Source organism: Galleria mellonella, unplaced genomic scaffold (assembly GCF_026898425.1).
Source record: "Galleria mellonella isolate WM207_F2 unplaced genomic scaffold, CSIRO_AGI_GalMel_v1 utg173, whole genome shotgun sequence".
Classification (NCBI taxonomy): Eukaryota; Metazoa; Arthropoda; class Insecta; order Lepidoptera; family Pyralidae; genus Galleria; species Galleria mellonella.
Genome location: NW_026442016.1, coordinates 5415284 through 5434076, shown reverse-complemented (window position 1 = coordinate 5434076; position 18793 = coordinate 5415284). Strand labels below are relative to the sequence as shown.

Sequence of the window (18793 nt, the reverse complement as noted above, 5' to 3'; positions counted from 1 at the left end):
GCTAATAATTATTTTATAGTTAAAAGTTTAGTAAGCACACATTATATTTTAATGTAATAACTGTCAGTTTAACTTACGTGTAATAAGATCGAAAAAGCTGGACTAGTTTCGTGATCAATTCGTGGTCCTTAGTCAAGAGCGTCTGTGACGCAAGCACGAACCTATCCAATATTTATACCGGTATCGATTAATTATGATAATTCTGATACATCTCCTTTTATAAGTTTACTCAAACTAAAATTATTTCTATTCTATATTCATCTTTTAAATTTTTTCACTAATAATGAGTATAAATATTGTTTAAACTTTTTAAAACATCACACGACAAGGTAAGTTTCGTAACTGTATTTTGATAATTGTTTACCTAACCGTCAATAAAAAATAGAAATGAGCTATACATAGATACTATACAAGATGATATATACATATATGTATATCGCATGAAATTTACAAGTTCTTTATTCCACCAATTCGTGCCGTAAATACGTAGATCTAATCTAATTTACTCCTTTTTTTGACATTCATATCAATGACGCAGCATAATTCCTTTTTTGTCAAAATAACCTAGGTTTACTATAATAATCATTGGTGATATATATAGTATGACTATGTGGTCCCGGCCAGCCTTTCCTATGCCGTGAGTGTCGTAAGAGGCGACTAAGAGAGGGCGAGGGATCGGCAGTAGCGTCCGTCTTAAGACATCTCTAAAGTCTTACTGCGGTTGCTAATCCGCCTGCCAAACTACTGGTAAAACCCCCCAAGGTGGAGGAGGCTCATGTTTAACAGTAAACAGATAATAGCTGATATGATGATGGTAAATGCATAGTACACTTACTCATAATCGTGAAAAATAGAAGTTAGGTTTGGTTTAGTGAAACCCCAAAAGAAGATCTTTTTTTACAATATCTTTTCATTTATCAACTTGTAATAGTAAATCCTATGGCTTACTAGTTAAACCTAAGATACGTAAACCAAGTAATGAATTGATGAATTGATAAAAGGAGTCAATAACACTGATGAAGATTATATTGACACTAAATGTTGCAAAGGCAAATTATCACAAATAAAATCAGTAAGCACAAAAGAAAAACTGTACATTTCCGTATAATATATTAATTAATATATTAATAATCTTCAGCATATCAGCCAAACAATAGCCATAAATGTTTTCAGTATACATTCAACTAGAAATCACTTTTACAGTATTGTAACACTATCTATCAACATAAAAGCGTAACGGTGCTATTATTGAATCCATTCAAATACGTTTTTAATCAATAAACATTTATTGTACCTACTCGTAATCCCTAAAAGCTGCAGTTTGTTAACTGTTAATAAAACCTCCCCTTTGAATGGATGACCGGTGCTCCGAATAACAACTAGATAACAACTATAATATATAATATTTGTTGTTTATCGAATCGCCTGTAATTGCCAAATGCGTTTTCTCTCGTTTGTACTTATTTTAAACATACATAGATAAAGTGAATAGCTATTTGACCCATCAAACGCTGTTTTGTATCTTACTGCCATCTACCGGAATAAAAACTAATCCTGTTTCTCAAATTGAAACAAGCAATACATATTTCCAAAATATTGTTAAATTTGGAAAATTTATTGCGGTCGTTAGCATAAAGGACCATTTTAACACGGGATTTATATATAATGTAAATACAGTCTATATGTCCTTTATTGGGTATGTGTATAAAAATCAAAATTTTATTTATTACTAACTGTCGCCACGACAGACTTTAAATTTTTTGTTTGTGCTTAGAATTAAATAAACACTAAAGGTGAAGCTTATCGCAATACGTCAATGAAAACCACATTTAAATAAGTTAAGCCATTTCTGTGATTAGCATGCACAAGGGCACACACAAACCGACAAAGCGACAAATTGTCAAAAATCCTAAAATCCACATTAATTAAGATTTTATTATTAGTACCCTTGCAGCATAATTTTAGCGATGTTAGGTATTATATGAATAATTTGGACTTGTAATTTATCTCAGTAATTTTTTTTTTCAGTCTGCTATTCACAAAGTACTTCTTAGTTTATACTTCACAGACCCCTGGGGAAACCCCTACAAGGTCTGTGTGAGGGATCTCTCTTAATAACATCACATCACATAATCCAAATGGTACAGTTTGTCAGGGAGTGTTTGTAAATAAAATTGGTATTATAATGACGAAATACTAATAAAATTAATGGAAAAATTTTAATTATCGTATTATTTTCATTACGCATTATTTTCTTCGCAGATTTCTTTAGAGTTCCGTGAAATACTTCATGTATTTAATAATTAAAAGGGAATCTTTGTCAAATAAAAATTTGAATACCACTATATTAATAAGAAAATTATGGGTACAAAAGTTAATATATTTACAACCTTGTTTGTTAATTTTATATAATAATAAATGAAGACTATTTAAATAACATTTTTATAGGTATATAGATACGTATCTACTTCACTACCTCTTAAATTCAATGAGTTTTTGTTCGTTATATTCAACAACAAAAGAAATTCTCAAAAGTATTTTAAATAAAATAAAAGTAACAATAGATTCCCCTTTGAATGTGTTCAACGTAGGTAACGATAATATTTATATAGAGATTGTTTTTCTATATCGGTACCGTTTTAGGGTAAATTCGATCCGGCCACAGCAGTGAAGCGCGAACAGTGGGGCTCGTCCGAAAGAGAGCGAGCCAGTCACGCGTAGCAGATTGACAACTGACGAAAATACCAAGAGAGGCAAGGGATACGGCGGCGGAAAAATCATTGGGAAATCGCGGTCACATCATGCGAAATCTTGAACGGTACATATTTATTTTCTTACGTGGAATGATCTTTTTCTCATAAGCTTATTTTATTTTCTTTTATACTCTTATAGGACCGTGAAAATACCTAACACTGGTGAAATAAAAAGAAACTTTTTTTTATTTTATTTAACAGAACAAAGACAAATACTATTTATCTTTATTAAACATTTTTAACTCATATTTTTATTAGATACTCGTAATTTACGAAATATCATTGCCAATACTAAATATATATTTAATAAACTCTTACAATTATATAAATAATCGATGATTATTTATATAATTGTAAGAGATCGCCCCCGTGTTGATTAAATACCTACAAATTTTGTAAAATTTATATATATATATATATATATATATATATATATATATATATATGTATATTTCTAGGTATGCAACCTAGAAATATACCTACTTAGGAAGATTCCATTTCAATGAAATATAAAAATACTATTGCTACGAGTATTATTATTTTTTTTTTTATTTTTTTATACAACTTAGAATGGCAAACAAGCTGACGGCCCACCTGATGGAAAGTGGTAACCGTCGCCTATAGACATGAGCAGTACCATGAACATAACAGAGTGTACTGTTTCGCCCATGATACCCCCCCATGCGTTGCCATTCCTGAGGACTCAGATGTTATTCCTCTGTACCCTGTAAATTCACGCCATATCCCACCTTTCAAACCGAAACACAGCCATGAAAACACAACTGCTTCACGGTAGAAACAAGAATGGGACAGAGGTACCCAAGCAATCGACTTTTGTACAAAGTCTCCCTCTGGTAATCTATAGTATACACAGATAAGTGCTTACAAGAAAAAAATATAGTCATGTTCGGTAACTATTTAAAATCAGTACCATACATCGAGAGTCGCAAAATTATTTAAAATATTGTTAACAATACATCATTGAAGCAAAATGCAATATTCGCCCTAACCACGCGGAAAAACGATAATTTTCAATCGCGTTTTTATCTCCAATATGCAGAATGATTTCGATGGCCCAGACTTTATATTCAATAGGTACAGTGAGATTTTTCAATAACTACGAGTACATTTTGTATACCTACCTATCGTGACATAAAAAATTAATATTCATATTTTGTAAACTCTTTTGGCATCGTCATATTTGTACCGTCACAATAAAATCGTGCCATGCCGTAATGCAGTAAATCATAAACGCGCCTAATAATAGAAACTTATGTGATACTGGCAACATAATAAGTAACACCAACAGACTGCAGTTTACATAATACAGAGAGAAACATTAAATTAATACATTTGGGCTTTAAGTGAAACTGAGCATAATATTTATGTGTGATCATAATTCATCGGGCTTATTCGACATAATATCTTGACAGCAAGAATAGGCCCCCACTAGGATTATGTACGCCGTCGTTGCTGTCGCATATCGCCGGGAACCTGTTCGGGAAGACAGCTAAGACCTATCAGGTTGTTGACACTATAATATACAAAAGCTACATTTACTGTTACGTACTGGCTGCAAAAATGTAATTTAAAAATTATTTTAATTTTATAAATTTATAATGAGTTTCCTTTATTTTAAATTGCACCCTGTTTCTATAGACCCTTGTTATGGCATCCTGCAGTAGATTAAAAAAATGACGATTTAAAACTGCTTGTAAACAAGTCTATTTAAATAAAGATGATTTGAATTTGAATTCATATACTCCATAAAAGTTTACGGAATAGACAGGCGGAATGTTTGAAGGCATTTATTACGGAAGGTTGGCTATAAATGTCTTTTATAACATCACGCAATTATTTTAATCGTGACACGTTTGTTTGCATATGAACTGAGGCACTTGTGTCGTCTATCTATATTTATGTCTGTGTTCGGTACCGTGAATACGACGGTGGGTTAGTAAAGCTCGAAGGTAAACAAACATAATAGGTTGGTTTTCAATTTCATCCGAAATGATATTATAAATTTGAGTTTATTCTTGATACAAACTTGATCATGAAGTTCATACAAAATTATTTATCGTCACCAATTTTTGTATATAAATATTGTTACGAGAATAACAATGATTTAAATTTATATAGAAAATACTTAATAGAGCATAATAATTATGTTTGTCAGCAAAATAAAACTCCAAAACTATTGTTGTATGCATTCTGAGTTGGTATTTCATTTCTGTTATTTTATTCTGTTACATTTTAACGACTCTACCGTTCAACCGATCGCCATGAAATTGGGTAAGGGTCTCTATCCATTTTTAACTATTTAAGGCAACAGGGTACAACATAGAATACTTTTATCTCATATTGAATTTGTGCACGTGCCGTAATATTATCTATTATTGACGATGACATGGGTACGAAATGTATCCAAGTATTTTTTTATTTTTGTGTGATCACAATTGAAAAATCTTCTATGAAGATTTATTCTACAATAAATATATTTTATATATATATATATTCCTATTTCGATTTGATATAATATAGAAAAATATGTTTTTTTTCTATATTTTATTTAGCAATATGTTGGCAATTCTATGCCAATATTGTTTAGAATTGGCGACATTAGTCCCATATTACTTTTATAATAATAATAGTAGAATAATTTATCAGCTACAAATAGAGCAATATAGATCAACAAAACACTAATAGCAAGCACTGATGATTGAAACTGCTGTTTTATATAAAAACTGTTTGGTGCTAAAGACATACTACTTGTAGATATACAATTCTAAATTTTTATTAAGTCTAATGTATATATAACTTATCTCGTCATTTAACGATGTTTTATTACGATTAAAGTAAATTTAACGATGTTTTATTACAATTAAAACTATTTTTTTTTTCAAAGTAATAATTATGTCTGTACTACTTATACTCATACCGAGATGTTTTATTTTAATTCTTTATCCACATTAATCAAAAACAATGGTGTTTTTATATTTTATTTGTTTGTTAAGATTAAAACTTATGTATTACTAAATTAGGTCAATTAATTTTAAGTGTTCAGTGAATTTATTTCCTCCGTATTCAATTACGTTTCACAGAACCCTGCGTTACGGTCGCAGTATCAAGCAAGATACTTAAACTATCAATATAAAATGCATTGCATCGGAAACTTTATGATGTGAAAGTAATAAAGTTATTTTATGGTGCACTTTCAACTTAAATGCGATAGAACTTTACGGCATTTCAATCAAGATCTCTAATTATATTATAATTGTATATTAATTAGATACTTTCATATCTGTATTCATATTCATAAGCATATACTTAATATGTAATCTATGAAAAAAAATATTTTGAAGCTTTATTTTCTCATGAAAAAAAAACGGATAGAACTTAATAAACACTTCGTAATGATCGAGGGATGAGCAACAGCGTCCCCCTAAAACATCACTAAAGTATAACTGAGACACTGATTATCTGACACATTTACGATCTTACTTTAGTAAATAAATTATTACAATATTATTATATGTATGCTATCTGTACCTACGCAACTACTGCAGTTATTGTCCAGTAAAAACTAATCTAAGCAAACGTCCATAGCGGCTTTCATTTCGCAGTACTGAGTTTCTCTGTACCTGTAATACCAGTTATTCGAGCCATGACATTTCAAGTTAAAGGCTGCATCCTCAGCTGACAGCGCTGCAGCATTCAAAGACTTAATATAGTTTTTAATTATAATTAAATAAGAAATGTTAATAAAAATTATATACCTAATTGCGTTAATAACATTGAATATTAGAAAAATCTGCAAGCGTTTTTTATTACAAAGTAGGATTGTATGTATGTGTGTATATGTATGTGTATGTGTATATGTATATATATGTGTATGTGTATGTATGTATATATGTGAATGTATGTGTGTATATATATATAATTATTTATAATTTATGTAAATATTTATTTAAATTTCTGTCTTGCACTACTACTGCCCACTCACTACTTCCTATGCCACTGCGTTAGGTTGACTGGAAGAAATCTCTTTTAGAGATAAGTTCGCCTTTGCTAACATTGTTATTAACTTATTGTTGTTACTGTATGTTTTTGTGCAATAAAGAATATATATATTAGATCCTCATATCATTAATACAATTAATTAGATACTTCTTAAATATTATGTGTGTACGCAAAGATTAGAATACAATTTTAAGAGCCTAAATTACGTTAACAGATTAAATACGTAAAGCGATGAGAATTAGTAGTTTTTTTTTTGTAGCACAATATAGATAATCCTGTAGCTACAGTGAGCAATGTATAGAGTATAAAATCAGATGTTCTTCCACAACAATTTGAGTGAATTTACTGGGTACAGAGGAATAACGCCTGAGTCCTCAGGAATGGCAACGCATGGGGGGTATCATGGGCGAAACAGTATACTTTGTTATGTCCATGGTACTGCTCATGTCTATAGGCGACGGTTACCACTTTCCATCAGGTGGGCCGTCAACTTGTTTGCCATTCTAAGAAGTTGTATAAAAAAAAAATAAAAAAAACAAAAAACAGTTAAATCGTTTGTGATTAAATTAATATAAAATAAATTTTATCGATTGCGAAAATAATTATTAAAATCAGTTTTAAAAAATACACAAAAATGTCATCAAATTAAAAAACTTCTCCTTTTTAAATTTGCTTAAAAATAATATAAGATAATCAAACTAATAATTAGAAAAAAGATATATTACAAAAATCTTACGATTCTTAAATTGCTGAATAAAGAAAAAAAAATTGTAATGTACTTGCATAAATTTATTACATAGCACTTTTCTTATCTCTGTACTAATACGTAACTATATCTATAAATATATAATAAATAGCTATCTAAAACAACACTAAATCCTTTAAAAGGGGATATTTAATGGGCGTTTATCAACCCTAGCTGCGGAATTAACTTTTGTTATTCAGAGAATTCAATGGATCTAACCAGTACAATTCAGAGTTTAGGTTATGTAAAAGTTATTCCATAATAAATATAAATCCTACAAATATTATAGATGGATATTTGTTACCATTTCAGGTATTTTTTGGAATGATTTGAATGAATTTTAGTACATGTTTAGTCCCAACTAAGAACATAGGATACTTTATGAGTACATACTGGTTTAGACGAGCGTAACCGCAGAGTACAGCTACTAGTTGTATTACGTAAAATATCAATACCAGTTTAAATATAGACGTATTAATTTAGTTTTGCAGGTAAACTACATATTGTTTTCAGTTATAGTTACCCAATACTATAACAATTCATAAACACAATTGAAAATTGGATCCGGTTGTTGTACTTACGAATATGTGAAACAGACCGAATGTACCTACTTCGCATTTCCAGAGAATTCTGTGAAATGCGTAATATCTTATCTACTAATAGTCTAATTATTAAATTACAGATATGTAGGTAATTTAGGATCTTACAGATATGATGTTGATCCGTAACTACTAAATTCCTTAACTAAACTTTCTAAATTTATCTGTCGTATTTACACCGACAAAAACATTATAAATAAATAATATATACTTTATAGATATACCATACAGCGCCATCTAGCAAGTAGATCTTGTACTATTGACATTTTATAGAAATACGTGAGCACTTTTTTTTATGTACCTAATGGGTACTTATAATTACAATAATGTGTACAACACATTAACATAAATCATAACAATTAAGAATAATATATGTTTTCAAACAACTTTCTTTATTCGAGATTCTTTATTTAGGTTCTATGTTTTTTTAATGTTTTTTACCTTATAACTCCGTCAATTGTAAACTATTATGAACAATTCCTTTCTTTTAATTAATATATGTAATTACAAATTGATCCCATAAAAATTTTATCAAAATCGGTTCAGTAGTTCTATTTTTAAATCAAAATAACTTGTTTTTGCCCTAATTAAAGTCGTTTATTTTATGAAATACAATTTATATATCTTTTTTTATATAATACAGGTCTCTTCCCATGTATATATACCCTTGCTAATAATATAAATTTAAAAATGAGTTTAATTTTTATGTCTTAGTATCTCACTCAGTCAAGAGATCGTCATGAAATTTAATATATATTATATGTAGTATTTGATTCAATATGAATATAAGCTACTTATTATTTCAGTTAATTAGCATATCTCGTCGCGAGTAAAAGCTAGTAATAATTAAATCGCCCAAAATAATACAAACATATTCAATTGTTTTGATTTTGCAGAAGTATGTACCATACCATCCATTACTAAATGAATTTTTCAATGTAATTAAACTGAGCGATATTTATTAATATTAACTTCTAATGTCAACATATTTATTTTCTTTTAGTTCTTTATAGACTTACTTAATATTCCAAACTTTGATTAATTGAAAGTGAAACGCTAAAAATGGTACATGGTGAAAGATGTTGGAGATGGTCTCTAATACGGAGAGAATTTTAAATATTGGCATCCATAGTTCGAGATATGAACGCAAAAATCAATATCATTATTTTATTATCATCATCATTGTTTATGAGGTAATAATATATTCCAATTAGTATAACATTTCAGATACAACAGTCAAGTATTAATCATTATTATCATTTCAGAACGTCAGTAACGTAATATATCTATGATTTTGACCATCATCTAGATCATTAGGTACGTTAGTAACATAAAACAATAGTATATGATTTCGATCTATTCATTGTGTACTACTGTTTCCTTGTTGAGTAGGTACATGACTCTCACATTTCGATTTTCGATACAAATAATGGACTAATCATATTGAAACCTAGTGTATTTACCTCTTATGTTTATTCTCATATTTATTTATGACCTGTTTTTGATTTGTTGTTTATATATACTATGAAAGATGTGCTCACCTAAAATAGATGGATTGAATACTAAACCCAAGATACGAATGATTTTTTAATTCATATCTTATAGGGGTATTGAATTTGATAGCGTTTTAAATATATCTATAAACAATTAAAGGTAAAAGTTACATATTCTTATGTACTTTTTCTTTCTTTTATTTAAGTCGATAACTGATAAAGAATAAAAAGAATTGATCTCGCTGAGGCTAACGCAACGTAGGGTGACAAAAAATATAAAAATATGTATAATATTTATTTATTAAAAAATATAAATACATAAATCATACTTTATTTTTAAGTTACTAATTTATTTAAAAATTCTATACTAAAATTGTTTATTAAATTCGGCAGGTATTAAAAACAAATAATAAATTCTCTGCCATTATATTTTTGGAAATATTCTAAATTTTCCTACAACGTTTAATAAAACACAAAGGTGGAAGAATTCATCAAAATAAAAGTCAGCAAGCTTTTATATGTCTGATATTTTTCCTTCCAGTTTATCTTAAACATAATAAATAAATCTCCAACGATATTCTTATCATAAAATTCATATAAGCGGTATTTATTAAGACGAAAGATAAAAGGGCACCTACGAAAATGTTATGAAAAATACCTGGCATAAACGTACTGCGTAGCCCTCCGGTTCAACCATTCCCTTATGTAAGAAAAACCTATGTCATGACCTTATAATTTTTCTCCTGCCTGGTAATAGATTGTATCAAATAATGTTCCACCAAAGTTACGGTCACAGGCTTCTATTGAATACAATTCTACTATGTAATGGAGTATAAAATATGAATAGCTCGACGCTGGCACTTGGTGGCTGCTAAACCACAATAACTCCCGGGGTCCCAATAGTAAAATATGTCTCAATTTTTACGCCCCCGAGCGTACATAATTTAACCCATAAAGGTCCTAAAAGGAGAAAGTTTGCAATGTATTTATTTTATTTACAGAAATAATTTTAGCCTGGCTGACAACTCAAATGTTGTTTCATTCTGAGAGTGGAGTAAGACTACGCATTGAAATTTTATAACTTCACAATTCGATAGAAAGAAATAACACAACATATACTGTAAGTACTACAGCTGAGAGCTATATCAATAAACAGACATACCGATTCATAACAGTATTGTTAATATACCGTGTGGTCCCGTAAGAAGCATAAAAGTCTTAATAGGAAATTTACAGGTCGAAGGAGGAGCTGCAACGTTCCTCTTAAAAGATCACCAAAGCCTAACTACGGTTGCAAATTCGCCTGTCAGTCGTAGCAACTACTGGCATAACCACCCGAGGTGGACGCTTAAATTCAGCAGTTGACAGTTAATGACTGATATCATATCATATCCTCATAGTTTGTACTATTATGCGGAGATTGAAACCGCAAACATCTAAAGGTGAGGTAGTGTGTTTGACCACAGCTCCACAAATGTCGTAAAAATTTTTTATAAGATTCAAAACAGTTTATAAATATAAAATATATATGTCTAAGATATAAATTACCAGTTTGGTATTTTTCATTCCCAACACGACTATAATAAAAATACCACATACACAGACAAACGCGTTTAGTTTCAACCGACTTCATTTAAAGATATGCTTGAATACATATATAATTTACTAACTTGAAATGCTAGTGAATAGTAATATTATATTATGTATACCTATTGTTATGTATACGATTTTTTATTTTTATTTTAAAAAGCTGAATAATGTTTTTTTTTTTTAACAATTAAAAAAAATAGATTTTCCACCTCAAAAAATAATAAATAGTGACTATTACATGTTTGTTTTTTCTGGGACATATCTATGTATAACATAATTACTACGTATAAGTATTTATAAAAAAATATTTTTAAGTACAAATAGTACAAATTCTACTTAACATGGTCATAATAATATGAGTTTTATTATTTATTTATATTATTTAATTATTTTTTTTAATTATAACTAGCTGGCCGGAAAATATCGTTTTGCCTCCTATCACCTCCTACCGGGTTTATTTTTAGAGTTCCATCTCTCAAAAGGGAAAACGGGAAACGAATCACATTTTTGTCCGTCTTTTTTTATCCGTCTGCCAAAACTCTTTTTCTCAAGAACATATAAATGTATCAAGCTAAAATTAATATCAAATACTCATGTCTGCAATCCTCTGAATCTGTGATGAAGTTAAACTTCTAAATCAACTTTAATTATATAAAGGGAATTAAAACCTAATTGCTACTTTCCGTTGACCTAGAATTATAAAATTTGGCAGGATTTTAATATTATACAACAGAAGTAAAGCGAAAAATTACAAAAAAATCCATTTTAATTTGTGCCGAACCCTCGGCCCGTGAGTCAGACACGCACTTGGCCAATTTTTCCTTATCGTAATAAAAATGTCATTGAAATCTGTTTAGCAATTTTAGAATTCAGTGAGTGTTCTTTTAATTTTATACTTTCCATTTAAAATTATTTTATATTTTGAATCAATTTCAAATAGAAGGAAGTTCGCAATTGTATTTTTTTACATCTGAATATATATACTTATAGACAGAAACTTTATCAAAATCTCTCCAGTAATATAGTTTTCAAATCAAAATAACTAGTTTACAACAACTGCAGTCGTTATTTTAGAATATAATACGTTTTATTCATGTGAACTTATTCGCAATTACAAGCATTTTGGAATAGCCATTTTTTTATGATTCTACCGTGTGATTTGTGAAATATGATCTTAAATAATATACTTTATATTAAAATTTATTTCTTATACTTAACTACTTTAACTATACTAAAAAGCATTAGATATTCTTCATATAGATATGGTTTGCTGTTATTATTTTTAAACAACTTCTAAACCAAGTAAGTTCTTAATTCTTTCAAGTAAATTTTATTGTGATTTTATTACGCGATTACGCCGCCGATTCTAAATTGGTATCCACAATTATTTTTGCAATCGATATTAATTGTTCTCGTTTTTATCTTTTTTTTTATTCATGGCGTAAATCGTTAAGCTGTAGTTTTTCTTTGTGAATCAAAAAGCTGCTCGTTGTCACACAAAATCTATAATGTAAACACGCAATATGCAACTTAAAATGGCAAACAAACTGATGATCCACCTGATGGAAAGTGGTAACCGCCGCCTATAGACATGAACAGTACCATGAACATAACAGAGTATACTGTTTCGCCCATGATCGTCATTCCTGAGGACTCAGATATTATTACTCTGTATCCTGTAAATTCCCTGCCATAACCTACACTTCAAACCAAACACAGCCTCGCGCTAGAAACACAAATGGGACAGAGATGCCCAAGAAAATGACTTTTGTACAAAGTCTCCCTCTGGTAGTATTTACAACTAGTTTTTTGTCCGTTGCTTTGTATGCATGAATTTGTTGTATCAGCTATTAACTATTCACTGCTGAACATAGGAAGATCCCCCATAAGGAGAAGTTTTGCCAGTAATTGCCACGCTTGGTTGGGTTAGCTTTTGATGATATTTTAAGATGACGTTGTTACCCATCCCTCCACAATAAACTCTCTTAGTCGCCTACGACATCCACAGGGAAAAAGAAGTGACCTATTCTATACCGGGTCCTACATAGTAATGATTTGAATATTAAAAAAATAATAAAAATAGAATACAAATTGACAGCCATGACGCAGTTATTTTTAACTAATGTGGCTGTTATCGTACACTACCCTACATTTGTAATTTTTTATGGTTCCGATAATTTTTTTAATTACTTATAGATGGGATAATAAGGTAAGGCATACACCAAATTTTATGTTAGACCTTCAGGAATACAATTGTGAAAACCTAATCTAATTTAATGCAAAGCAGCTTTTGTATAATGCCGAAACGAACATACATATAGACACACAGACAAAATTTCTAAATATTATTGTGTTGGTATTAACTGGTCTTATTAAGAACTAATATTAATTGTTCATAAATCTATCCCATATACAGAAATCATTTAGTAACAAGTTTTATTATCTTAGTAAGATGTAACGTACCCGCGAAATAAGTCATTATAAGATATCTGTGAGATATTTCCGACTGAAATCGCTTCTGTTTTATGGAATAATATATACTAACTTGTTATAATTTTACTTTTAAACAGTTGTCAATAATAAAGTTTGCGCTCACCGCAGAAAAAGGAAACGAAAAGAGATACTTACATGCTATTTTCCGAGTATGTTCTGAAGTCCCGCAAAGATCCTATGACAAATCTACTCTACCTAATGTGATGTGTACTTTGTTTCTGAAACATTACAAGAAACAAAACACCTCATATTTTGACTATCAATGAGGTAAAGCAAATGCGAGAAAGTACAATTTGGCGGGAATAGTTTGTGACAGAATTGCAAAAGTCGATTGCTTGGGTACCTCTGTCCCATTCGTGTTTCTACTGTGAAGCAGTTGTGTTTGCATAGCTGTGTTTCAGTTCGAAAGATGGGATATGGTGTGAATTTACAGGATACAGAGGAATAACATCTGAGTCCTCAGGAATGGCAACGCATGGGGGGTATCATGGGCGTAACAGTATACTCTGTTATGTCCATGGTACTGCTTGTCTATAGGCGACAGTTACCACTTTCCATCAGGTGGGCCGTCAAAGTGTTTACCATTCTAAGTTGTATAAAAAAAAATATATAGAAACATTTGTTTTCATTTTGTTTATCGTTTGTACTATAAATAACATATATCATCATATCAGCCTTTAATTGCCCACTGCTGCACATAATCCTCTCCCTTGGAGGTTTTTGCCAGTAGTTTCTACGCTTGGTAGGCAGATTGGCAACCACAGTTAGGCTTTGAAGATGTTTTAAGAGGGATATCACCCATGAAAAGGAAAGGGAGGGCATATTCTATGCCGAGACTACACGGCAAATAAAATATGTGAAATAATTATATAGCATACTACGATATGATCCATCTATGTAGCATATTTTATTATATTTAAATCATTCAGCCAGTTAACCTTATTTCAGAAACATCTTTAGAAACTTTCAGGTTTATAATATTAATGGGAGTTTTAAGATTCTATACCAAAATAGTACATAAGAAATTTAAAAATTGTGTGTGCAAAACATCTAAAATTCCCAGAGATATATTTTACTTTTTAGTTTCTTAAACTTGCAATTTAATTTTTATTGCAAAATATTGTAACAGTTTGTAGCTACATTATTTTTATTAAGTGCCAGTTACATTAATGCAATGAATGTCTTGTTTGAAATGAAACATATGCAACCTATATAATGGAAAACTCTCCCAATCTCTCATCCCTTGTTAACCCAAAAGGTAATTAACAAAGCCTTTATTATGGTAGTAGCAATCGCATAATGAGAGTTAATGCAATTTTAATTTAGCTACTGTTTATTATATTTTGTATGAGCTCTTGAATCATTAATTAAAATATATCTCCTATTATATTAATCCAATTTAAAATTTTAATTAAAAAATTGTTAATAAAACAAAACTTATAGGAAGTAAACTGTTCATAGATATTTTTAGCAAAGATTAATAATAGATGCAGGTACAGTTGTCTGAAGATAACTCTTCAGTAAACTATATTAGTAATTAATTGTATAGCTAATTAAAATCATCAAGATATTGTATTACGAGTATAAGAATATTTAAAATTATAACTAATGTATATTATTATACATATAGAAGTTAAGTCTCTATTTTTATCTACTGTATAAAATACAAAAATTAAATTCACAATACAAACCCAACAATTTATTAAAAATAACAATAAATAATAAACCAAACAAATCTACAATTTAAATCGTAGAAAAAATAAAATAAAGCTCATATAAATAAACGTCGCCGCCCTCTGTTTGTTTAGCAAACACATCTTTCGAACCTTCAGAAAAAGAAGATTGTAGAGCACTTAAAACAATGGAGAAATTTAAAAAACAAAGCAACTGGAACAACTACTCACCTACAACTTGACAGATGTAGATGTAGGACCGTCAGCTTAGTGTGGACGCCTTCTGGCACTTCACACTATCGCCGCAATCCAGACAATCCCTTATACGCACCGACGACCTTCAAAGTTCTTTAATCCGGTCAACCACGCGTTAAGTCTTAATACTAGTTCTTACAGACACTAACAATGAGAGAAAAATTTAAATCCAGTTACTACTTATCTACTAATAATAATACTCATTTAGAAGAATAGGTCAAGGGTATTTTACACGAAAAATTGGGATATGTTTATGACAATCGCGTGAGACGCGGTACGCTCAAGTTAGTACCGCTAGGGTTCGGAGTAATCGTACGTCGCGGAGAGGAGAGGTTCGGACACACGAGCCAGGAGACCGAGACGACGTGAGTGACGCCGGGCGCCGGCCGCCGGTCGCCTCCCGCCCGCCTAGCACCGCACACTGCTCCCGTGTGCAAAAGGGATGCAGCGAGAAAACCCCGTATCCCGCGAATATCGCCGTTCGGATCTGTTCGCCAGAGTCTCAAGTACTCTCCGCTGTTGGCAACGCTCTCGTATAGAGGGAGGGCTCACTTGCCCGCAATTCGAGAACGACTCAAATAGCATTGTCCCGCACAAACCCATTTGAAACTTAACGCTCTTATCTTAAAATAGACTTTAATTATATAGGTCACGAGATGAACACCTGACGTTCGGCGTCATATCGAAAAACGTATGCCCTGTTAGCTAGGTGTAGCAAATACCATAACGAATACTTTGGCTGAACACGCGCCATATTATGCAATGTTACGGACTACTTGTATTGTGCACTCTAAAATTTTCACATCCTTCGAATAAGCTTTTAGAATGAGCATCAATATCATACATGCTTCCATTTTATAATTTTTACGCATATTTTATGTTATATTTGAATTGATAAAAGATAATGAGTATCTAATTAAGCGTCACGATGCACTAAAAAATAAGTACATATAATGATTATTTTTTATTTACTTCTGTGGTAATTTTACCACTTTTTATAAAGTGTTCGGCAGGGGTCCGCATATTTTTAGCAATGCATGAGCATAGTTATAATAAAATAAATTTAATTTTATGCCGGAAATATTAATCTCTGAAAGCTATGAACTAAACATAAAAAATTCCCTGTGTTAAAATGTAGCTAAAACAAGTTTATCGACTGAACTAGCTTTTAAAATAGCCCATTGCAAAATCAAACCCGGGAGCTCGATTTATAACCAGCAACGTATATTGTCACTAGACTATAAAGGTCATCAAACACTAGGAATGAACACAAACATAATTTTAGTACTTTCTGGCGTGAATAGCCACCATGTACCTAAAGGCTTTGGAGGGAAATATTTAAGCTCACATCAGCGGAAGTTGCCGGTGGAACGAACTGTGTGTAAACATTCGAGCAGCATCGAAACATTCAACTACGTGTTCTTTTTTCCACAATGTTTCAATGTGCTTGTATTTGATTACATTAGTCACAACCTAATTAATTTTATTATACTCTTATTTTATTATATTAGTAGATTGATATTTGCTTTGTTTTTAATGTTTTGACATATATATTGATTGTTTAATTAACATATATGTCAAACCATTAAAGGTCATCATATGTATGTGGGTGAAATTGAAATGTTGATTTAGTTTTATTGTTTAAAAATAATAAATGAAAATAAAAAAATACATATATGTATATGACATAGATTATATCGTATTTTATATAAGAGATATTATAACGCCATAATAATACCTAATTATTAATTTTGTTAATTATTGATAATAAATAATAAAAATCTAATGTCATTCTAATCATTAATGTTTGTCGTCCCATTTATCACATTCACGATTCTAGAACTTAAAAAAAATATTCAATAGACATTTCAATGTTACAGCATATTACAGTTTGATATTAGAACGAGTTTGTCGTTAAGGTTACATGAGAAAACATACAATGGGCGTCTATTTCTATAACAACATGGATATTTATATTCAACTCATAATGTCTTGAAATAGAGGAGTCACCTCAATATCATAACAGAAATGAATTTAAGAATAATTGAACTGGCTTATATACATGATATACCTATTTTTTTTTTTACAACACAGCGGGCAAACGATCATGCGGATCACCTGATGGTAAGTGACTACCGCCGCCCATTACGGCATTGCAGGTGTGCTGCCGGCCTTTTAAAAAGGAATAAAGGTTATGTAGTCGTATAGAAAGTGTCTTTAAAAACGCACGGTGGAGGACCGCCACTCGTCCAGATGGTTGGGATGAAATTTTAGTTTATGGCGGGTTGTACGATGGTGAAAATCTACAGCAGGTATCAATCCGAACAATTCTTCAGAGCACTCCCCATGATAAATTCGGTAGAAGATGCACTGAGATGCAACATCTCTACGCAGTTTCAGTGGGTCGAGCCGGACAGTAAGACGCCGATCGTCAACAATTCGAGCTGCCCGACTTTGAATGCGGTCTAACGGAAGGAGTTGGTACTGTGGCGCTCCTGCCCACAGGTGAGATTCCATGTGTGGCCTCACTTGAGCTTTATATAGTTTCAGGCGGTTTTCTGGCGTGAAATACCGTCTCACCCTATTGAGCACCCCCAACTTTTTGGAAGCTATCTTAGCTTTTTCCTCCAGATGACCGCAAAACTGGACGTCGCTAGATATATCTACGCCAAGAATCCCCAGACTCGACTTATTATCGAGGGAAGTGTTATTCTAATCTATGATTATGATTAATAATTATGTATATATGTGGGCAAACGTAACGTATCACTATTCTTTATTTTATTAATTCTAGATTATACTTTATTATTCATTTGATATTTTTTCGATATGTCAGCATATTATTTTGCTGAAATATTGGAAAAATTTATAGTAAATTTGAACATAATAAAACTTAGTAATATTATATTTTATATGTAAATGCATTTTTTAATTAATTTTTAATCATATTCGTTATAAAAGCGCAGTGTCTGTGAATCTACCAATTCTGCATTTCGTGAATATAAAATTACCCTGTTTTTATTTATCCTTTTAACAAACAGATATTACACGAATACGTACCTTTTAATTATTTAAAATTCTATATATGTTTTAAATGTTATAAATGGACCTATGATAAAAAAAGTCAAAAAATATATTTTCAAACAAGTAATATAAAAGCAATCGATTTCTA

General features: G+C 30.7%; 1 protein-coding gene across 2 annotated transcripts in view; it reads right to left on the bottom strand.

Moving 5' to 3' along the window:
* Positions 1–15994, bottom strand: part of LOC113515685 (poly(rC)-binding protein 3) — a 213219-nt gene extending 197225 nt beyond the window's left edge. Inside the window, exon 1 of one of the 2 annotated variants that reach the window (XM_052893433.1) lies at positions 15598–15994. The gene's annotated coding sequence lies outside the window, so the exon portion shown is untranslated. The remainder of the gene's footprint in view (positions 1–15597) is intronic. The other variant, XM_052893434.1, reaches the window with a different exon arrangement.
* Between the last annotated feature and the right edge of the window lie 2799 nt (positions 15995–18793).